This window comes from Rhagoletis pomonella, unplaced genomic scaffold (genome assembly GCF_013731165.1).
Source record: "Rhagoletis pomonella isolate Grant_MI unplaced genomic scaffold, Rhpom_1.0 Rhpom_scaffold_00006, whole genome shotgun sequence".
In the NCBI taxonomy this organism is placed as follows: domain Eukaryota; kingdom Metazoa; phylum Arthropoda; class Insecta; order Diptera; family Tephritidae; genus Rhagoletis; species Rhagoletis pomonella.
Genome location: NW_023458560.1, coordinates 64,469,743 through 64,479,494, shown reverse-complemented (window position 1 = coordinate 64,479,494; position 9,752 = coordinate 64,469,743).

Here is a 9,752-nt window from a genome sequence, read left to right as displayed (position 1 = left end):
GCGATGTATGTAATTGCACACTTAAAAGGTTTACGCACGAGGCGAATCTTGGCTGGCGACCAACTTTGTTGAAAGCGATTAGTTGAAAGTAGAATGCAAAGTTGAACAATGCAAACGCCTTTTTATGGCGAATATTTTTATATTTTTTTATATTTTGATATTTTTAATCATTCAAATTTTCGGGCAACCCGGCGAATGGTTAATATTCTGACAGTTGTATAGTCTCCCCAGAATATTAAAAGTGCGACATCAAAGAATTCGAATTACCATATTCGAAACAATCGAGCCATATCCGCGAAGGAAACGTAAGCTCCAAATTTTTTTATTTGCCGTTTTTTTTTGTTTAATAAATACTGCACATTTTCCACAAACAAATAGCTTCTTCATATCCATCATCTGTCAAACCAATACAACAAAAAAAAAAAAGCTGAAAGTGGACCATCCGTTCTCGAGTTATGCGCCATCTGACGTACGCAAGTTTGGTATATACATACATAGAAATATTTATTTTCAATAACAATCGGGGGTTATATTCGATGTAAATAAGCTTGTTTAAATTAAATAATTAAATCAAATTCGTTTTTGTTTTAAAATACCACCATTCACTATTATCCACACCTTTTTATGGAATTTAGCTCCCATTTTAGGAAGTGTGATTGAATTCTTCCCCTTTTTCCCCTGCTTCCATAAACCATCCCTGTGGGTGGGAGTGCCAAATTTTAGAAAAAAGCTACTTACAAAACCTTTAATAATTAAATCATGGTAATCCACAAATTTTGATTGCCCTGCGGCTGAGATTATGAAAATCTGATTGGAAAGTAAATTAACTTCGTTGTATTTTCCTCTGACATTTCGCAAAAACAAATCAGTTCTTTAGTAGCAGAGTGACGAAATGTCACTTTATATAACTTTCTTGAAAACTGATTTCTTTTTTTCTTCGACTTCTAAATTTCACCTTTCCAGCAAAAGCTTTGACTGCTTATTTTCTTTGAGTTGCTTTTCGGCATTTTTGCATCCGAAGGTTCAAGCTGCTTAAATTTTTTTTACAAGATGTGTTTATTTCTTTTCTGTGTCACTTGTTTTAGTTAGATTCACTTTTTGCGTTCTCTGTTTTTTCGCTTGTTTTTGTATCATGTTTTACTGTTTTCTTTGTTTACGCTAATGATTCAATCAATTTTGTTGCTCACTTTGCGCTCACTTGTTAACCTTATTTTGTTTAAGGCAGTCTTTAACTTGCTTTACTTAAGCAAGGTAGAAAAACTGTTTAAGTGTTCGTTATTTGAAGGTTAATTCTTTCACGATTACCACTAAGCTATTCAAAGGGCAACCACAGTGCTGTGAATGTGGTACCTAATACGAAGATAATGATGGATATTAGTTAAAACTGCACTATGAAATAACGCCCAACAATAAAATCATCCACTAATTCAATAATATTGAAAAAAGATATTGAAAAATTTTTAATAAAATTCGTTTTGTGCCATGGACAATTTTAGAACATTTCCAAGATAACTTTACGGAAGCACGACAGCTACTAATATGTATGTTATATTCGAAATATGTTTAAATAATGGACACAGAAAAAACTGGTCGATTGTGTTTACTCTACACTAGCGTAAAACTAAATGTAATAATAAAATAAATATTCACATTCATAGGGTATGTTGGCGTTATTAATTTTCCGTACCTACTTTTTGTAACTTCTACGTAAGAAAGAATCAGTATGTGTGGACGAGGAAAGATACGTCGAAGCAGCCTTTAATCAGATTTGGGGCGTCTAGTTTTTGTTAGAAAGGACCAGAATCCACCAAACTGTTCATAATTGCGACCCGTTGAAAATTATTGAAAGAAAATAGCTAAAAACGAAATAAGACATCTAAAATTAGCAGCATTTCCAAAATTAGTTGGCAGAGAGTAGCAGACACCGTCACTAAAACGAATGTCCATAAATTGCGCCATTTTGTTTATAATGAAGATAATTGATATTATTATTATTATTATTATTATGGGCCATATCCATCGCGACCTCTAAAGTGGTCTATTGTGCGCGGGCCCCCGCCCTATATGGGAAGGCTTTTTTGTGTAGCCTAGCACCTCCAAGAGCGTTTTTTCCAAATTCCAAATGGATGAAGGATAGCGCCACCAAAGGGAGCTAGTCCTCGCCTAGCGAGAGCGTCATATTCACAGAGAAGGTGGTATGGCATTTCTTCGTCAAGCTCACAAAAACGACAGACATTCTACAGATAAGGAGCTCTACTGCTTTGAGTTCTCTTTCTTTCCTGTAGCTTCCAAAACATTCGTCGTAAGCAATGCCCATTCTTCTGGCGTGGGTGCCAACTGCAAAATTCCCAGTAAGAACCATTTATATCCTCGAAACACCAGGTCTCGATTTACTCAGCAGCTACAGGGTCATTGTGGATGCTGGAGAAGATAATATGAGACAAGGACCTGAACCGTGCAGGCAAAATTTTTTGCAAGAGCTACGTCTTTTCTGCTTTCTCAGAAATAGACAGACAAGCAAAGCGTTTGGTATCTCGGTCAACAAAAAAAAACGAACAAGTCGATGACTTCGTTAAATTAGGAGCAAACATTAACACCAATAATATTGTCAGCCTTGATCTCCAATGGAAAATCACTCTTGATAACAAGGGGTAGTTTGGACAAAGAAGGCAATTCAGAAATAAAATCCAAAAGTCGCTCATAATGTCCGTGCTAGCGTATGGCGCAGAAGCATGGACAATGAAAACATCTGATGAGGCGGTTCTTAGAGATTTTGAGATAGAGATTCTGCGGAAGTTTTACGGCCCTTTGCACGTTGGCTATAGCGAATCGTATCAATTTATTCGTGACTACATATGTTTCACTTACTATGTTTGGCTTAGTAATACAACTTTGAGCACACACAATTAGGTCTTCCCATTTCGGGTGTAACTTCACTTTTTCTTATGACATATTTCTAATCTTACCTAAATAAACCAGGCCAAATTTTACCCAACTGAGTTAGACCTGAAAACCCCTCTACCGTCGTTCGAGATATTTTCTATTCTTATACTTCGTAGCTTTTATTTAACTTCTTGGCAATAATTTCTTATTTTAAATTCACTCCTTCCTGTTCTTTGCAGCGCTGTTAGCGAAGGCGTACTCACCGATAATCCACATCTCGTATTGCTCTTCTATCTCGCGCAACGTTTCCTACACGAACTAATAAAAAGTTATCGCCTCATACAGGTGGTGCCAATGGACATGTCCAGTTATTACGGTAAGTGTTTACGTGTGCACTCACACAGATACATTCGCTGGTGCATTTCAACGTTTACTCTGTTCACACATCATAAATGTAGATAGCTTTGGTTGTGAAGTTTTGCTCTCAAAGGGCATTCCGACTTTGTTTTACACTTCGGCTCATTTTATTGTTGTACAATTGCCAGCGAAAATCTCGAAAGATTTGTGGTGCTTACTTTTATTATGGCGGACAGAAATTGAATCTCTTGAGCACATATACGCACACTTTATTATATGGAAGCTTAAATAACTGAGAAAAGTTACCCACCATGCAAAACATGAGAAATAGGCAACAATCGTCAATGGCAACAAATTGGCGACTCACCGATTTATTGCTGTGGTGACAAATCGGCAACACCACTTCGTTCATGTCAATTTTGAATAAAAAAGTTCTCAAAAATTCGGAAACTTATGAATATGGCGTCAAAGCATTGGCCAAAAGCATCTAAATTATGCCCAAGGACAAGATTGAAAAAATAGGAAGTCTCACAGCGAGAAAATGAATTAATTCCGATTGTAAGTTGCAATTTGGTATACAAAAAAATAAATGAAGTATTAAGAAGAATAAAATTATTCCAAATATCGCCTGAAGCGATAAGAAAAGGACTCATTCAGGTAATAAGAAAACGACTCACCCAGGCGAGTTGCCTTCGGCGGACGTTTTAGAGCGACCGGTAATAGAAAATCGATTCGATGGCAATATTACCGGCAATAAATTTGTTTCCGAGGGCGACACGTTTTCTTATTGCCGGCAACACAAATTGTTTGGTGGGTTATATAGCATAAAATGAAGGGACACAAAAATCATGATACAAAAAAGAAGGTAGTTTCAATAAACAACTTTTGACGGATAATAAAATTTTTTGAAGTTTCATAAATTGTCAGTATTATCAACGGCCTTGCCACTTTGATAATATTAAAACAATACATCGGAGTATTTTCTTTCCCATATTTTTACCAATGTGAGTATATTTCAAATCAAAACTCACAATCAGTACTTGATATTTTTTTACTTACGTGGTTTGCCCCTCTTTTATTAAAAATATATAAAATGTAAACTGTTACAAAAACAAATCCAAAAAGTTTGATAAGTTGAAATTCACATGCAAGAGTTTCTGAGTCGGTGGTAGTCTCATTTCAAAGTCTGATTGAAGTGGCGTAGCATGACAAGCACTACAGATTTAAAAAAAAAAGTAATAAAGTTTCATTTGACATTTTCATGCTAATATTGGATTTTTTTATTCATTGCTGTCGGTGTAAAAGTATAAGAAACTGTTATACGTTTCTGTACGCCTATTAGGCACATGTGTATGTACATATCCTCGACGTTTTTGCAAAATCGCCCATCGACCAGTTGCAAAACCGCCCAAATCGCCGTTGTGGCAAAAATTAGATTTGGTATCCCTGAACTCTTGGCACCGTGATTTATGCATAAAAATCGTTAAATCGTATGCATGCTGTGCTCCTGATAGACGATCGCGAGTAATACCGTTCCGGTTATGCAAACAAATCAGCCTATCCAGGGTTTTAAATAAAAGCGGAGAGCGGCTGATTTGCCAGAAATGCTTGCGAGAGGATGTACCCCCAATTAGCTCAACTAACGGAGATTGGAATAAGATAGGAGTACGACGCCTCTTCCGCTGACTTGGAGGGATTCAAGGCGAGGGACTGATAACGCGTTCCAGTTTTGGTTTAGTTCTGCACGATAACAAAACGTAATGTCAAAAACGTTCCCAAAAAAGAACCAAATGGGAACAAAAGTATTTAGAGCAGTTTGAAAGGGAACAAAATGAGCATAAAAGGTTGGAGAACGTTTTCCAAACGAAAAAATGTGAACAAAACTCTCGCGAACGTTCTCAAGATAAACACAATAAGAGCGAAACGTTTGGGAACGTTTTCAATGAGAACAAAATAAGAACAAAAGTATCGAGAACATCTTCAAGGAGGACCAAAATAAGAACAAAAGTCTGAGAAAAGTTTTGAGAACTTAACGTCAAACTGAGAGTGGCGTCTGCGTATTTGGATGAAAAATAATTTCAGTGGATAATTTCAACTACCATCTCGTCTATCATTAGGGTGAACTGTCCATTTGTGCAACAATTTCTCATTTTTTGTGCAAAAAAAAAATGTTCGTGTCTTAATTCTTTCATTGATTTTACTTGCATAGTTATTTTTCAGATCTTCTTTGATTAATTTTATTGTTCAAACATTTCAATGTAATGGAACGCTATGACAAAAATTTTGTTTTCGCTTACTTTCTTCAGGAATAGTTCAGAAAAGATTTGTTCCCGTTTCGTTCTCTGACAGAAAGTTCATGAGACTTAAGCTCCCAGATTGTTCTCCGAGGGAAAGTTCCTTATAATTTTGTTCTTTGCCAAAATGTTCCAGAGACTTGTATCACCATTTTTTTTATTAGAATTTTTCCCGAAAGTATTTTTCGCATTTTTTCTCTCTGTGAACATTCGACAGAGTTTTGTTCTTATATAATTTCCACTGAGAACGTTCTCAACATTTTTATTCTCATTTCAGGTCTGGTTTTGAGACATTTTTGGGAACAAAACTACCAAAACGACATTTGGTTTCGATCAAACGTAATTTTTTTTTTCGGTCCCTGTTCAAAACGACATTATCGCTGTGGTATAGGGTTGCGGGATTTTTAATTAGTCACATCCCAGATCTAAAAATAAAATGAAATGAAATACAAATTTTATATGTGACTTGATTTGTCATGCAAATCAATTTGATTCGTGATTTTCCAACTAAGAACAGAAATCGGAATTTATTTTAATTTTATTTTTTCGACGAGTCAAATCACAAACCAATTTTATTTTATTTTTAGTCGTCGAACTAAATTAAATTAAGCTTATTTCTAAATTATTAGCGGATTTACAATCAAATGGTACGCACTTAAGTGTGCACAGAGCTGTGTAAGTGTGAAATCATTTTCAATTTTAAATCAACAATTTTTTTCTATCCAGTTTTCATTACTTATTCTTCGCTTAGGATTGAGGTTTAAAATTTTTGAATTTTCCATTCTCTCAAAGCAGTTATGAATTCACACATCAACATATTCATTAGACCTCTGCATGATATTTTGTGTTTAGCATCGAAAACGAAAAAAAGAATGGAAAGTGTAGAGGAAAATGTAAGTACGTTTAGCTTAAAATGATGTACGTATGTATGTATAGTGAACCTACATTTCGGTCCATTTAATAATGATAATGGTATATGTTTATAATAACAGGACTCCGCAAGCGCATTATTGCAAAGTGCCGGCATCAAGAAGAAGCTCCACAGTGGAGAATACACTCTGAGTCAAAAAAGAGGTCGTAGCAAAGTTTGGGAGATATTTTCCAATGTTAAAAATAACTCTGGCGAAGAGTTGCCCGAACAAAATATTTTATCTAGTTAAATCAATAGAGGAAAATTGGTTCGACATAGCAAATATTCTGAAAGAGAAAAAAGAAACAAGCAGAATAGAAAACCTCAATGTGAACCATTTCAGTTGCGTCGCTGGACTTTTAGAGCCATTTGATTATGCTTCTAAAAAGCTTGAAGGGAGTAAATTGCCCACAATACATTTGATAATTCCATATGTAAGCAAATTAAAAAAGTCCTGTTCTGCTGGTGAAAATGATATCGAATTTATAACTCAAGTAAAATCGGTTCTCCTCAGTGAAATTTTGGCAACAGTTTTCCCACATTTTACAAAATACCACAAAATTGCCCATTTTTTTCCGCCAACAAATAAACTACTACAATTTTCTTCGGATGAAAAACTAAAAGTTATCAGAAATTGTAAGGAAATAATGACTAGCTTTATTGGGCATGGATCTGATGGAAATATACAAAGCAACGACATCTTGGAAGATAATGCGTTCGCAGATTTTATCGAAATCAATCATGAAGGCAGCGCCATGGCTCAAGTAGAAATTTAATAACCGAAAAACGTTGTACAGTCGTGTCTCTATATAGTGAACGCCCGCTATAGTGAACACCTCGATATAGTGAACACCGAAATATTTACAAGGATAACTCTAAATAGTGAACAATCGAAAGCCTCTAAATAGTGAACAAAATTTTAAAAGCAACAGCAAGCTTAAATTGACAAAAAAAAACACCAAAATTAATCGGAAATTAAAACGGGTATTCCCCGAAATTTACCACCTTATGTTTATTATTGGAAAATCTGCTGCTATTTCATGCTACTGTTTATTTATTTCTTGTCGGGTTCCAGCCGCTTGTGAGTGGATGTACGCTGTTTTATGTGTTTTTAAAAGTTTTTGTGTGCTAATAAATTTAGTGTTATCATGCCTGCGAGGAAATTCCTTTCGTGGAAGCAACAATCTGAAATTGTTGAAAAAATCGGAAAAGGAGCTGGTGTTTCATCCTTGGCAAAAACTTATGGTGTAGCTAAATCAACCATTTCAGGAATAAAGAAAAAAAAAACGTAATATTATATCCTACCAGGTGATTGGAGAAGGCGTTATACAAGTGGTTTATAGAGCAACGCAAAAAAAAACTGTCCAGTTACTCGGGAAATGCTTAAGGAAAAGGCAATAAAGTTGCACGCTGACCTTAAGGAAGTAGAAGTTAGCTTTCATGCCAGCTCTTATCTGGATTTAAATCTCGCTTTGGAATCCGATTGTTAAAAGTTTGCGGCGATAAACTATCATCAGATACCCAGGCAACTGATCCCTTTAAGCACAAACTCAAATATTATTTACGAATTAAAGCTTTGCGAGGACCACATTTACAACGCAGACGAGACCGGTTTGTTTTAGAAAATGCTTCCTGACAGAACGTATGTCAGCCAAACCGAAAAACAGCTCCGGGGAGAAAATCAGAAAAGGCCAGAATTACTTTTTTTGCTTGTACAAATGCCACTGGCCAGCATAAAGTCAAACCGTTAATAATTGGGCGTGCCAAGAAGCCGCGCTCTTTTAAGGCGTATGATATCCCAGTAGACTACCCGAACTCTAAGAGTGCATGGATGACTGCAGACATCTTCAGGGAATGGTTTCACCAATGCTTCATTCCTCAGGTACATGTGGAATACAATCGAAGACGACGAACCAATTGATTTAGAGATTTTAATGATGATGAGCACGGCGAAGCACAGATGAGAAATCCTATAAAAGCTACTGAAGCTATTAAAAGCTTCGATAAGGCTATCGCATGGACCGAAGCCAACACTACTGACTATGCTGGCATAATAGCATTGAGAAGTCTACGCGAAAAAGCGGTCCAAAAGTCAATTTCCGAACACATGAAGCAAACATCTATTCGCGAGTTCTTTCAATAAACATTCATATGTACATTTCTATTTTCCTAGGTATAAATTTATTCCAAAGATCTGTTAGACTTACGTACACAAACATGAATTTTGAGCAAATAAAGTAAGTTTTTGAACAAAATAAATCAACCTCAATATAGTGAACAACCTGCATGCTATGAACAGGCCATGCAAAAATTAGTTCACTATATCCAGACACGCCTGTACTATTGCTCTTAACCCAGACAATGTAAATAAAATAATGTTTCTGCATTCAAATATAGAAATATAAATATACTATATGTTGAAACCAATTCGATTCTTATCTAATGACTCTCTTTTATGGCGCATACAAGTACAAAATATGTATAAGAAAAGTTCAATAAATACAAGGAAATGTAGGTATTTAGATTTATAAAAATAAAAAAAATTCCATCATATTCACTCAATTGGTTTTCACATCGTTTGAATATTGTAATGTCGACAATCATATCAGCAAAGCTATTCATTTAAATTCGATAAAATTCAAACCCAATCACATTCATTTAATTTCAATATGAATGATTCATTTGCCGTTTAGAATGGATTCATGCAGCCCTCTAATATTCATAGCAAGATTGAAAAAACCAATGCCCAATCAAAAAAAGGTTTAACACTGAATGAGTATTGAAAATGCTGCAATCTTTTATGTGTGTGCATTCTTTAACTCAGTACCAATCATTAGTTCAAAGCCACCCTGGTAAATAACTTTTTGATAAAAATGAAGATTTTTGACAATTGCTCAATTGTAAAAATTCAAACCGGCGTTACCCAATTTAAGTTTTTTGGTAGAGGGGATTTTATATCATATGTTTGGGATTATATATAAAACAGTTGTATTAACATTTACGTTTTAAATATAATTCATGTTTTATCTTGAAAATGTTTAAAATTTACATTAAATTAGATAACTACTTCGCATAAGCTTTACATTTAGGTTGATAAAATTTTAGAGAAAATATTTTAAAAATCTTAGTGTCTTTAATAAAAAAATAGCTCATCATAAAAATTGTATCGCCGTTCGTCGTCGGCGTAAGTTTGTAGGTCCCTCCCATTTGTGTGACAGCAAAGGCGCACGCTACAAATCGGAGGAGAAGCTCGGCCAAAACTTAGCAAAAGTGTCAAGGCCAAAATATGATTATTATAAATAAATTTA